We start from the raw sequence: 14,734 nt of genomic DNA on the forward strand, positions 1-14,734 counted from the left end.
TTTGTAGTTGTACAATGCTGCACTATACAAATCCACTATACTATGCTTTCTATATTAGAAAGTATATTATAAGTGTATTACATCCCTCTGTACTGCACACCAATCAATAGCACACCTTTACCAGTCCTTAAAAGGACTTTTATGGACCTATTAGCTAGTGATTTGTGTCACTATTAACACTCTAATCTCCTGTCCCTGCTCCACACAGCAACCTCTCCCTACACTGACAAAAGACAGAATGTAAAATGGCAGCCAGATCAGGTCTATTTATAAGGTAGGGGTTATGTCCATGTGCTGAAACGTCTTAATTGGCTGTCCTGTACCACCTGATGGATGTGTCATCGGTCAAAGTTCTCACAATGTAAAAAAATATGGCGCCGGCGAATATCTCCATATGTTCGCATGTTTGGCGAACCGCGAATGTGTAAAGTTTGCCGCGAACCAACCGCCGGGCAAACCGCAAGGCCATCTCTAATGCCCAAGCTCTGTCATGAGCAGCCAAATGCAAATATAGGCACCACAGCTCTATTGAAGCACATGAAGAGGCATCATCCCATCCTGTGGGCAAACACAGGTGGCAGCCAGCTACCACAACATGAGTTTCCTCCTTCTACCGGTTTTCTTTGCTGAAGCCAAGTCACATCCACGGGAAGTACGGTGTCTTTGATATCATCTTCCTTTCTTTCTGCCCCTCCTGCTCCGACTCCTCCTTTCTCCACTCCATCATAAGGCATCGAAAGGAATGCGTGGCCAGCAAACTTCTTATGTATTACACATACAGAAATCTACATGCCATCGACCATCATACACTTTTAGATACTCTACACTTATCATTGTCCCCAATCTCTTCCCTCTCCTGCCCTACTCTGGTGGTAAATCACTATAATGACACCAGCAGACGCACCCTGCATTAAGTACTGTAGCGCCCTCTACCCTCAGAACCTCCAAACACAGAACAAAGCAGCCCTGTCTTACACTGCAAACTTGCTTTCTCCAGTGTTCCTCAGAAGTGCCGAACGCCTTTATTATAAATTTATGCTAAGCACCTGTAAATCTGCCCTCCATCTCACCAAACAGACCTACTTCACCACCCTAATCTCTGCACTGTCCAGAAACCCCCAAAAAACTCTTTGATACCTTTAACTCCCTTCTCAGTCCTTAAGTGCAGGCATCTATCACAGACCTCTGTGCTGATGATCTGGCCTTCTACTTCACAGAAAAATAGAAAACATTCAGCATGGAATAGGTACCCAGCCACTAAGTGTCATCAATCTGCCTCCCCCAGCATCACCTCTGGTTTATCGCCCACATTTGAACCAGTCACGGAAGAAGTCTCCAGGCTCCTCTATTCTTCTCATCTTACCACATGCACTTTTCACCCCATTCCGTCACACCTACTACAGTCTCTATCTCTGGCTGTCACCACTTACCTAACAAAAATCTTCAACCCCTCTCTCTTCTGGTATATTCCCCTCCTCTTTCAAACACTCTATCATTACTCCATTATAAAAATAAAAATAAAAATTAATTTGACTTGTCTTGCACAACTAACTACAGACCAGTCTGCACTCTTCTCTTTATCTTTAAAATCCTGGAGCATTTGGTCTACTCTTGCCTCTTCCGCTATCTCTCTCTCACTCTGCTCACTCTCTCCTCGATCCATTAAAATATGGTTTCCGCACCCTACATTCTCCAGAAACTGCCCTCATCAAAGTGACAAATGATCTACTGACAGCAAAATGCAATGGCGACTACTCTATGCTCATCCTCCTTGACCATTCTGCAGCCTTTGACACTTTAGACTACCATCTACTACTCGCCATGCTCCAATCTATTGGCCTAAAAAAAGTAATAGAAAGGGCTAGAGGGCTGCAAAAAGATCCAAAATGGGGGTAAGAGCAGTATAATTGCCCTGCAAACAAATGTAGATAGGGAAATTACTTAAAACAACATAAAATACATAAAAAATAAAAATAAAAAACCCTTGATCGATTTGGCATGTCGCGACCCGGCGGGTAGGGACCCTCGCTCGGCCGGACTTTGGAGTCCGTGCCGGCATACGGCGAGCGTGTCCTCTCTCCCTTCTAGCCCGGGTCCGACGCTGCGTTTTCGCAGCTCTCGTGGCGGTCCCCTCACCCGTTCGACCCCGTCGCCCAGCTCCTGCTGCCGGCGGTGGGTGCTTGGGGGGGAACCCCTCTGGCTGTCCTGTCGAGCTTGCTCCGAACGGGCAGAAAAAAGGTGTCTGAAGTCGCGCGGTCTCGCCACGGGAGGACCTTCCGGGCCTAAGGGACGCGTGGGTCGTATGCCCTCCGCCGCTCCCCAGCGACCCGATTTGTTTCGGGCCTAAGGGATGCGTGGGGTGTCTGCCCTCTGCCTCTCCCCAGTAACGCGAGTCGTTCCATTCCTGCGGTGTGCCCTGCGCGGCGGCACATCTTCTATTATTTTTTTCTAAAAAAAAAATGTATAAAAAATAAAAACTTAAATTTACAAAAAAAAAAAAAAAAAAAAAAAAAAAAAAATATATGAATCAGGAGGTCCAAGTGAAGTAGGACATTGAGGAGGCTGTGGACATGGCGGTGTAGGTGGAAGAGGTGGAGGAGGTAGAGGAAGAAGCCAACACTGTTTCTTTTTATTATTATTTTTTTAAATGTGTGTGTTATTTCTGTGTGTGACTTTTAGCGATTTTTTGAGGGCATGACAGATACACTTCTCTACTCTGCCAATATAAGATATATCAATCTTGAGCCAGTAGGTGGAGGACCAAGTGGAGGAGGAGGCGGACATGGCGGTGAAGGCGGAAGAGGCTGAGGTGGGGTGGGGGGGGTGAGCCAACACTGTCTCAGTTTTTTAATTTTTTATTTGTGTCTGTATGCAACCGTTAGCCAGTTTTTGGGGTGCGGCAAGTATACCTCTCTACTCTGCCATTATAAGGCATAATATTCTTGAGCCAGGAGGTGGAGGTCTGAGTGGAGGAGTGGAGGAGGAGGCGAACATTGCGGTTCAGGAGGAGGAGATGGAAATGCAGCTGCAGGAGGAAGAGGCGGATGAGATCACCAACCTTTTTTTTTTCCGATTTTTCTGTTGTTTCTTAGTTTTTTGGTTTGTGGAGGCCCCAAAACATTGGGAAATAGCAAAGAGAATGCACAAACTGTGCTGGAGTATAACAATAGATTGGTCTGGCTGGGATACTTCTCTACTCTGCCAATATAAATCATAATAATCTTGAGTCAGGAGGCGGAGGTCCAAGTGGAGGAGGATTAGGCAGAAGAGGTGGATGAGACGGAGGAGGTCACCAACCTTTTCTTTTTTGGTTTGTGGAGGCGCCAAAAGATTGAGAAATGGCAAAGAGAACGCAAAACAATGGCTGGGTGTGGCCGGTATACCATTCTTCTCTGCCCAAGGTGCGGACAAGTCCTGTGGGATCCATGCCTGGTCCATTTTAATGAATGTGAGATTGTCCACATTGTCGGATGAGCCTGTCCATTATCAACCCCCCACCGTGCTAAACAAACGTTCAAACAATACACTTGCCGCAGGGATGGTCAGCACTTTCAAGGCATCAAGGCCAAGCTCAGGCCATTTGCCTAGTTTGGAGACCCAGAAGTTAAATGGGGCAGACCTATCAGTCAGTACGTTCAAATGTGTGGACACGTACTGTTCCACCATGTTGCGGAAATGCTGCCTCCTGTCCTCATCAGATGGTGATGCTAAAAATTGCGGTGTGCTGACACAGCTTTTCCACAATTTAGCCATGCTAACCCTCCCTTCTGAGGTGCTGACGGTGCCTCATCTGCATTGGCCAGAAAAGGTATGAGATCTGCACACCCTAGATGTTGGGTGCTCGTGAAGGACAACGTCAATTGATTCACAGAGGAAATCCACAACACACCATTGTAATTTCATCAATTAATGTTTTTTTAATTCATGATAGTTCATACATCAACTTTTTGTTCCATCCAGAGTAATCATTCAAGCATTATAATTGATTAAGTAGTACACCCAACGTTTCGGTCGATGTCAACCTTTATCAAGGGATCTGTGACTTGGATATGTAAGGGATGCTCTGGAGGTGCAGGTATTGTGATCACATGATGAGGAGGTGGTTAGGGTGGAACAGGAGGAGGAACAGGAGTAAGAGGCAACAGGAGGCACTGATAAACATCCAGCAATACTTGGTAGTGATGGTAGTTATGGACGAACATCTGCCGGGACGGTTCGCAAATGCGATCGCGCAAGCGCGATCAAATGTTCACGAACCGCAAGTTTGCGGTGAGTCCCATTTATTTTAATGGCAGGTGAACCTAAAAAACCTTTAGCTCATATTTGCAGCCAAGAAATAATTACTAGAAGTGCACAAATAGTCCCACAACATGGACAGTGACATACCAGATGTATTATTCGAATTTGCGATCTCCATTCATTAATTTTTTCCAATGCGAAATATCGGAAATGCACTATACAGTACCCAAATGCACTATAAAGAAAGTATATTGGTATATAACACCCCACTTCAATCAGTTTTTTTGGTGGGCGACTGGTATATCACACCAGTAGAAATGATTTGTTCCAATAACGCTTGTCCCTCTATATACTTGCAGTATCGCAGCAGAACCGCACACAACTGCCACACAATACAGATGCACTATAATATACTTTCTAGCATAGAAACACGGAAGGTAATCCATTAGAATATACATAAAGATAAAATGTAACCTTAAATAATGTTACTATGAGGGTCCATTCACACGTCCGTAAGCGTTTTGAGAATCCGCAAAACACAGACATGGGCAATGTGCATTCTGCAATTTGCGGACCACACATCGCCGGCACTATTATAGAAAATGCCTAATCTTGTCTGCAATTGTATGCAAGAATAGGACATGTTCTATTTTTTGGGGGGAAATGGAAGCACAGATGCGGAAGTGCGGATCCGCAAATGCAGTTGCGGACAGCACATTACGGCCCCATTGAAAATGGGTGGGGCTGCACCCGTTCCGCAAAATTGCGGAACGTATGCGGACCCATTTTGCAGACGTGTGAATGGAAAAGATCCCTCAAAATGAAAATATCCCTCAAAATGAAAAAAAATAAAATTATTAAAGTTAAGCAAAAAACATATATGTGGTAGGAAATAACAAGTGCTCGGTGGCACCAAATCAGAAATCATATGTCCTACCACAATCCGGGAGGTTCCAGTGCACATCCATGAATCCCGGAGGGAAAGCAAAAAACATCTATCCCTGGGCTAGATGATGATGTGGTATTGAAGGACAGGGTGGGCAAAGAACTGTCCCTGATATTGCCCTACAGGGGAGTGCTATTCTGACCCTGATAGCCTAACCACAGACCACCCGCCCTGATAAAAGCGACCCCGTCCGGAACCTTACCCTATATAAAAATGGCGCTAGTAAGCCCCTAGCCCCCTGATTTCCAGGTGATCACTATATAGATCTATGTGTTTTTGACTCACTATAAAAGTATATTATAAGTATACCGCACCCCTCTGTGTATCACACCTATCGATAGCACACCTATACCTGTCCTTAAAATGACTTTTGTGGCCCAATTACCTAGCGTTTGGTGCCCCTAACAGTTTGTACCTGCTCCACACAGCAACCTCTCCTTACACTGGCAAAACACTGAATGTAAAATGGCGGCCAGATCAGGTTTATTTATAAGGTAGGGGGTAGGGTACGTCCATGTGCTGAAATGTCTCAATTGGCTGTCCTGTACCACCTGATGGATGTGTCATGGGTCAAAGTTCTTTACAATGTAAAAGAATATGGCAGGCGCAAATATCTTCATATGTTCGCATGTTCGGCGAATCACGAACACGCAAAGTTCGCCGCGAAACGACCGCCGGGCAAACCGCAAGGCCATCTCTAATCCTTAGATGTAGGACATTTACCTAGTGGGCAGTTATGGAGATAAAGAACCAGATTTGTGTCCCTATAGGGCCCTCAGGAGATTGTAACAAAAAACTAAAACTCCTTTTAGGGGTCCTATCTATATGTTAAAACTTTAACCTTTATTATTTACTTTTAAAACAAAAATACTCCAAAAAATAAATACTACAAGGTAATTTAAAAATATCAGGTTGCAGTTACGGGCTAAGTCAGTTAATTTATGCATTTTTTGGGCCGCTGTCGCTTGCTCTACATTCTATTTAAGAGGTGGTTTACCTCATGGATACTGTGTGGCCATGTATCACCACAGATACATGGCCACACAGTATCCATGAGGTAAACCTCCTCTTAAATAGAATGTAGAGTGAGCGACAGAGGCCCAAAAAAGACAAAAATTAACTGACTTAGCCCATAACTGCAACCTGATATCAGTTATGGAGATACAATTTCCCTGCCCTTACTTACTGGTCCATGTCTCGGTGGTTATGTGGACATTGCCACTGATGGTGTGTCGCAGCATGTGCCTGATTTTTTTCTGCCACTTGTTCATGCAGAGCAAGAACGGCCTGCCTGGAAAAGTAGTGGTGGCTGGGAACCACGCACCGAGGGACAGCTCCCGTCATGCCGTTTTTCAAACTGTTAATCTCCACCAGACGGAATGGCAGCATTTCAAAGGCCAGCAATTTTTAAATGCTGGCATTCAGGACCAGGGCTCGATGGTGGGTAGGGGAAGTACTTCCTCTTTATCTCCAGTGTTTGGGGGATGGACAGCTGAATGCTTCCATGTAACAGTGTGGAGAAGCTCGCTAACAGTGGTGGTGGTGGTGTTGTTGTGATATCCTCTCTTTATGGGATGGCAGGTGCTCCTGTTACTCCAGAGGGGGAAGAAGAGGCCAAGACCGCAACAGAAGAGGAAGCCTCTGATCTTTTGTGGTTCTTAAGGTGTCTACTTCACTGCAGCTCGTGCTTTGCAGTTAGATGCCGAGTCATGTAGGTGGTGCTCAGGTTTAGAACATTTATGCCTCACTTCAGGCTTTGATTGCACAGTGTGCAAACCACCTGTGTCTTGTAATCAGCCCACTGCCTGAAGATCTGCCACGCCAGGGAACTCTTTTGTGATAGCTTTGGTGTGCACTGTCTCTTAGAGCATTGGGCAGTAGCAGGCATACTGGCTGGGGGGACCTGCCGCTCTGCTTTTGCACCCTGCTACCTCTTTTGCTGTGAGGCTGCTGCTGTGTGACCCCCATCTCTTCCTCCGAACTGCACACGTCACTGGCAATACCTGGATGTGAGGTCTAGGACCTCATCATCCTACCCATCATCTTCCACTCCCTCCTCACCCCTGCCCTCCTGTCCGGTCTGTACACTGCAGAAAGCCATAGCAGTTGACACCTGTGTTTCGTCATTGTCATCAGAGACGTGCTGCAGTGGTTCTTCCACGTCCTCATCCTCAAACATAAGTGGGTGGGCATCAGTGCACTCAACCTCTTTCTTTTCTGGGGCAGGACTAGGTGGATGTCCCACGAAAACCCCACCAGCAGAGTCATCACAAAGCATACGGTAAGTGACTGCTGCATGACTTGGGTAGCTCAGAGTGCTACTAACGCCTCTACTTGCTCTGTCCTCACCATTCTTCGAGCAGTATTCAGGCCTCCAAAGTGACGCAGAATGTCCTGTTGCCAGCATGCATCAGAGGAAGGTGTTTCATTTGGACTTGTAGCTGGCACAGATCGACAACGCCCTCTCTCTGCAGCAGAAACTCCACCACCACCACCAGCAGCACCATGACCATGGCCACATCCCCGAGTTCATGTTCCTCTCATGTTTTTACGGTCACCCACAAAATTGGCTGACAGATGAACAGTTGTTTATCTGTGTCACAGATGCAAAGGATGCAAAGAATAGGATTATGTCACCCACAGAATTAGCAGAGAGATTAACTATTGGATTTCAGTGTAATTGATGCAAAGGATGTGTTTAGCACCACAAAAAAATAGGTATGTCTCACTGACACAAATAATAGACTGATTAATTATTGGATTTCCCTGTGACAGTGGCAATTAAAGGGTTTTGCACCCCAAAAAAATAGGTATGTCTCATCGACAGCATTAACAGAGTAATTAACTATTATACTTCCCTGTGATGGTGGCAACTAAAGGGTTTTGCAGCAAAAATAAAGGTATGTCACACCGACACAATTAACAGAGTGATTAACTATTATATTTCCCTGTGACGGTGGCATAGTAGTAGGATTGCACCAAGCAAATATGCCTACAGGTCACCCACAGACTGAAGAGCCCTATTAAGTCTTCTATTTCTGTGTCACTAGTGCAAATGCAATACGGACGGGAGCACTACTGGGGGGCCCTTAAAGTGAAAGTTATTGCTGTTATGCCAGTTGCAGTGAAGCAACAGGGGCAGAGGGCCCCTTTTTGTAGATGGTGGTTGGTGATGGGTACCCAGGGTAGGAATGCCAGAGTGGTGTGGAATGGCCTAATGTCCCTGAATGGTGTTGGACTTGTACCCGTCCGTTGAAGAAAAAGGGGTGGTTGAATGGCGGATGATGAAATAAATTGAGTCCAGACCTTGTGATAAACTTGACAACAGCTTTACTTGAATAAACTTTCATCAGAGAAGCAATCTTCCAACTTTGTCTTGGTTATCAGCAGGCTTTGGTATGAATTCTGGCAGGCAAACACATTCAGCACTGCTACATCTGTTGCTCTCAGGCTTGCTGTGCTAACAGGGTTAAATAGGAACTTTTTCTTTCTTCTGTACTTAGATTTCTGTAGTCTGACTCTCTCTCTCTTTATCTTTATCCAGGGAACTTTTACTCCTACCTCCTGAGGCTTATAGCTTGGGCCTCCAGGTCCAGCAGAGCTGATGGTGCTCTGTTTGATTTAGCAGGGCTCGTCTGGCAGGGACGAGCTCCTGCAGCACAACCTCCCTTGGCAGGGGGTAGGCTAGACACTGACCTTCACTAACTAAACTCCTCCCTCACTAGAGAGGGCTAAAATGGAAAGAAAGGCTCCATTCCAGGTAAACTAGCTCTACCATTACTACCGCCATCTGCTGGTGCACCAGGCACATTACATCATAACAATTGCATAGAAATAAATATATAAGGGTGCTGCATGGAAATATACTGACATACGTGGACTAACATATAATACGGCTGCCACTAGGTTCCTGGGTAGGGTGTCTTTCAACGGTTCTCCCTCTCGCAGTGAACCAAACCAAATACATGTACTTCACTAAGTACTACTTTATTGCACTAAGCGCTCAATACTCCGCAACTTGGCCATAGTCACATATGGAGCATGGAGGGTGCTATATACTGTAATCCCTCCTCATTCTTTGATACGCCCGCAAAAAGAAGGGTGGATTCATACTGTAATCCCTTCCAAGCACCAAGGTCTGAAAATAGCTTTTCACACGTTCACCTTGATGACCAAACTCGTAGCTAAAGACACATTTTCCATAAAGCAGGACACCTTGCTTTAGGACACACTAAACAAGAAGGAGGAGCAGATTCTCTCTCCATACACATAATAGCAGTGGGACCATCCTTCACGATGTTAGACCTGCTTTTGACGTATGTTAACTTCCTCAGAGGCAGTCTATAATGAGCATCAGCGTTGTTAGATCTGCTTGTGACATATGCTGACATCCTCAGGGGCAGTCCATAATAACTAAGCAATACATAAGATGCTGACTATCTGGTTAACTATGTACAGTGCAGAGTCCATACAAAAAATGCGTTTGGTGCTCTGCTGGTTTTACACAAACCAAAATGAAATGTGTAATGAATCTAAAATATATGAAAGTCTAATGTTTATCAGTACATTACAGAAAATAATGAACTTTATCACAATATGCTAATTTTTTGAGAAGGACCTGTATACACAAACCAAAAAAGACAAGGTGGCATTAGCAGGAGGTGCTCAAACCCACATGCAGTCGTGCATACATATAGGGGAGCAAATCCTGCACTTATGGCCCGTTGCTAATGGCGATCCCCAGCAAAATGCATACGGTGGAGGATGCCCGCGGCGAACCACAAGTACCACAATAGACATCTCACACAAGGTAACAAGTGCGGATGTAATAATCAATATAACAATATAACAAAACAACAACAAATACAGGTGCACTCTGCGGTCTCACTAAACCCTCAAACTGATTTTAAAATTGAGAGATTAGTCAACATGTCCTACGGTGTAGAACATGTCTAAGCCCGGGCACCACGTCAAGGTTTCTCAAGTAGCCCGGGACCTAACGCTCTCCTACCTGCGCCGTATGGGCGATACCAGGAGCCAGTGGGCAAATTACAGGAGCATGAGGCCGACTCGCAAACAGCTCACCAGTTACCTCCAGCATGTAACCAACAATGGGAGGCGGGAGGAGTCTGTGAGTCCCACTCAAGACTGACTGATATGGCCCAGGCCTCACAGGTGCACCTAAATGTGGCCTGTAGATGGAAAACAGGCACATTTAAATTGGAGTTTATACACCTCCAGGAATCTATATATACACAAACCAAAAAAGACAAGGTGGCATTAGCAGGTGGTGCTCAAACCCACATGCAGTCGTGCATATATATAGGGGAGCAAATCCTGCACTTGTGGCCCGTTGCTAATGGTGTGAGTCCCACTCAGTCAGTCTTGAGTGGGACTCACAGACTTCTCCCTCCTCCCATTGTAAGCATGGTTACATGCTGGAGGTAACTGGTGAGCTGTTTGCGAGTCGGCCTCATGCTCCTGTAATTTGCCCACTGGCTCCTGGTATCGCCCATACGGCGCAGGTAGGAGAGCGTTAGGTCCCGGGCTACTTGAGAAACCTTGACGTGGTGCCCGGGCTTAGACATGTTCTACACCGTAGGACATGTTGACTAATCTCTCAATTTTAAAATCAGTTTGAGGGTTTAGTGAGACCGCAGAGTGCACCTGTATTTGTTGTTGTTTTGTTATATTGTTATATTGATTATTACATCCGCACTTGTTACCTTGTGTGAGATGTCTATTGTGGTACTTGTGGTTCGCCGCGGGCATCCTCCACCGTATGCATTTTGCTGGGGATCGCCATTAGCAACGGGCCACAAGTGCAGGATTTGCTCCCCTATATATATGCACGACTGCATGTGGGTTTGAGCACCTCCTGCTAATGCCACCTTGTCTTTTTTGGTTTGTGTATATATAGATTCCTGGAGGTGTATAAACTCCAATTTAAATGTGCCTGTTTTCCATCTACAGGCCACATTTAGGTGCACCTGTGAGGCCTGGGCCATATCAGTCAGTCTTGAGTGGGACTCACAGACTCCTCCCTCCTCCCATTGTAAGCATGGTTACATGCTGGAGGTAACTGGTGAGCTGTTTGCGAGTCGGCCTCATGCTCCTGTAATTTGCCCACTGGCTCCTGGTATCGCCCATACGGCGCAGATAGGAGAGCGTTAGGTCCCGGGCTACTTGAGAAACCTTGACGTGGTGCCCGGGCTTAGACATGTTCTACACCGTAGGACATGTTGACTAATCTCTCAATTTTAAAATCAGTTTGAGGGTTTAGTGAGACCGCAGAGTGCACCTGTATTTGTTGTTTTACTCTGCTGGTTTTAGCAGGGCTCGTCCAGCTCGGACGAGCTCCTGTAGCACAACCTTCCTTTGGCAGGGGGTAGGCTAGACACTGACCTTCACTAACTAAACTCTTCCCTCAATAGAAAAGGCTAGAATGGAAAGAAAGGCTCCATTCCAGGTAAACTAGCTCTGTCATTACTACCACCATCTTCTGGTGAACCAGACACATTACATCATAACATAACAGTTGCATAGAAATAAATATACACATTTTGCAGGATCTGGAATAAATATGTATGATGACCTGCATTGCAGCCTTTCAAAAAGCTTTATTTAAACTTTGAACAGCGGAAACAGACTTTGGCATAATGTTTGTTACAGTCCCGAATGTGGCGGTCCGGGTTCGCTTATCACTAGTCCTGATCTATTCCTGCCTTGATTACTTTAACACACTATTAATTGGCCTCCCCTTTACCAGACTTTCCCCTTTCCAATCTATCCTTAATACAGCAGCCAGTGTCACCTGTCCAACCGCTACTCCGATGCCTTTGCACTGGTTGCCCATATAGTATAGAATCAAAATTAAACTGCTCGTCCTCACCCACAAAGCTCTCCACAGTGCTTCACCCCTATATCTCTTTCCTGATCTTTGTCAACCACTTTCCCCACGCTCTGTGCTCTGCTAACAATTTACGACTGACATCTACCATAATACAAACTTCTCACTCCCGGCTCCAAGACTTCTCCTGAACTGCACCAGTTCTCTGGAATTCCCTACCCCAAGTAATTAGGTTAAATCACAACATACACAGATTTAGGCGCTCCCTAAAAACAGATCTCTTTAGGGTGGCCTATCACATACCCTGATCTAACTCCTCCCTATATATAGCCCACATATCATTTTCTGAACCTGATCCTACACCAAACTCTAATCTCCACCGCACCCATGCACCCAAAAGCATTACAGATATTGACTGGTGACTGGCTCATGCAGCTTTATATCTACTCACCTATTTTCCCAAGATGGCTGGACCATTGAACAAAACATGCACTTTTACCTGTTGTGTCACCCCTTTCTCCTCATAGATTGAAAGTTCTTGTGAGCAGGGCCCTCATTCCTTTTGTTTGAATTATTGACTTGTCTGTTGCTATTGTATTTATGACCGTTTGTTCATGAAACCCTGAATTATAAAGTGCAGTGTTATAATAATAAAGTGAAGTTCTGGTCCCCATTGACTTTAATGGGGTCCGGGTTCAAGTTTGGGTCCCGAACCCAAACTTTGACTTGAAGTTCGGCTGAACCCAGCGAACCCAAACCTCCACGGGTTCGCTAATCCCTGTGAGAGACATGAGACCGAACAATGAAGAAGAGCTTAAGACTGCTATTTAAGCATTCTGGTCTTCCATAACACCTCAGCAGTGCCATAGGCTGATAGCATCCGTGCCACGATGCATGGAGGCAGTAAGGCTGGTTTCACACGTGCGTTGCGGGAAAAGGTGCGGGTGCGTTGCAGGAACAAGCGCGATTTTTCCGCGTGAGTGCAAAACATTGTAATGCGTTTTGCATGCGTGTGAGAAAAATCGGCATGTTTGGTACCCAAACCCGAACTTCTTCACAGAAGATTGTATTATTTTCCCTTATAACATGGTTATAAGGGAGAATAATAATAATAATAGCATTCTGAATACAGAATGCAAAGTACAATAGCGCTAAAGGGGTTCCATTTTTTTTAAATAATAATAATTTAACTCACCTTAATCCACTTGCTTGCGTAGCCGGCATCTCTTTTGTCTCTTTCTTTGCTGATTGCAGTCAAAGGACCTGTGGTGACGTCACTGCGGTCATCACATGGTCCGTCACATGATCTTTTACCATGGTGATGGATCATGTGATGGATCATGTGATGACCGTAGTGATGTCACCACAGGTCCTTTGACTGCAATCAGCAAAGAAAGAGACAGAAAAGATGCCGGCTGCGCGAGCAAGTGGATTAAAGTGAGTTATTTTTTTATTTTATTTTTTTAACCCCTCCAGTGCTATTGTACTATGCATTCTGTATTCAGAATGGTATTATTTTCCCTTATAACCATGTTATAAGGGAAAATAATAATGATCAGGTCTCCATCCCGATCGTCCCCTAGAAACCGTGCGTGAAAATCGCACCGCATCCGCACTTGCTTGTGGATGCTTGTGATTTTCACGCAGCCCCATTCACTTATATGGGCCCTGCGTTGCGTGGAAAACAATATAGAACATGCTGCGATTTTCATGCAACGCACAAGTGATACGTGAAAATCACTGCTCATGTACAAAGCACCATATTAATTGGTCAGGATTCAGTGCAGGTGCAATGCGTTCATGTCACGCATTGCACCCGCGCGGAAATCACGCTCGTGTGAAAGGGACCTAATTGATGCAAAAGGGGCCCAAACCAAGTACATATGCATGATTATACTTTTCAGAGGTCTTATACATATATCAATTTAACATTCTTTTTTATTGATTTCATGTAATATTCTAATTTTCTGGGAATGTGAATTTGGGGTTTTCATAAGCTGTAAGCCATAATCATCCAAATTATAACAAATAAAGGCTTGAAATATCTCGCTTTGCATGTAATGAGTCTATCTCATATATTAGTTTCACCTTTTAAGTTGCATTACTGAAATAAAAGAATTTCTGCATAATTTTTTGAGTTTCACCTGTATATATATCAATGTCATCCTTATTAGCTATTGCTCTCATTGCATTAAAGAGATTAACCCCATTTGCCCCGGAGGGTTTTTTATTTTTAAGTTTTCCTTTTTCACTCTCTGCCTTTCCAGGACTAAAAGTCATACAAATTCCAAAATAGTATCACTGAACACTACAGGTTGCCGCACACAAAAAAATGAGCCATAGCACCGCTTTAAGCCCTCATTAGAAATTACCCCTCACACAACATAGACTTAAATATATAAATACTGTGATAGACAGAATATGGCGATGAAAAGAAACAACATATTTTTCCAAAGTTTTTTTTTGTTTTAAGAATTAAAACACAAGAAAAAACTATACAATTTTGACATTGCTGTAATTGTACTGACCTTGAGAGTGAAGAGCACAGGTCAGTTTTAACAAAACTCATACAAAACCTATAAAACTGTGTCAGAATTGCATTTTTCTCTGAATTCCACCCTATTTGGAATTTTTCTCTAGCTTCCTACCACATTGAATGCAATATTAAATAGTACCATTTGAAATTACAACTTGTCCCA

The sequence above is a fragment of the Bufo gargarizans genome, chromosome 1 (assembly GCF_014858855.1).
Source record: "Bufo gargarizans isolate SCDJY-AF-19 chromosome 1, ASM1485885v1, whole genome shotgun sequence".
Lineage (NCBI taxonomy): Eukaryota > Metazoa > Chordata > Amphibia > Anura > Bufonidae > Bufo > Bufo gargarizans.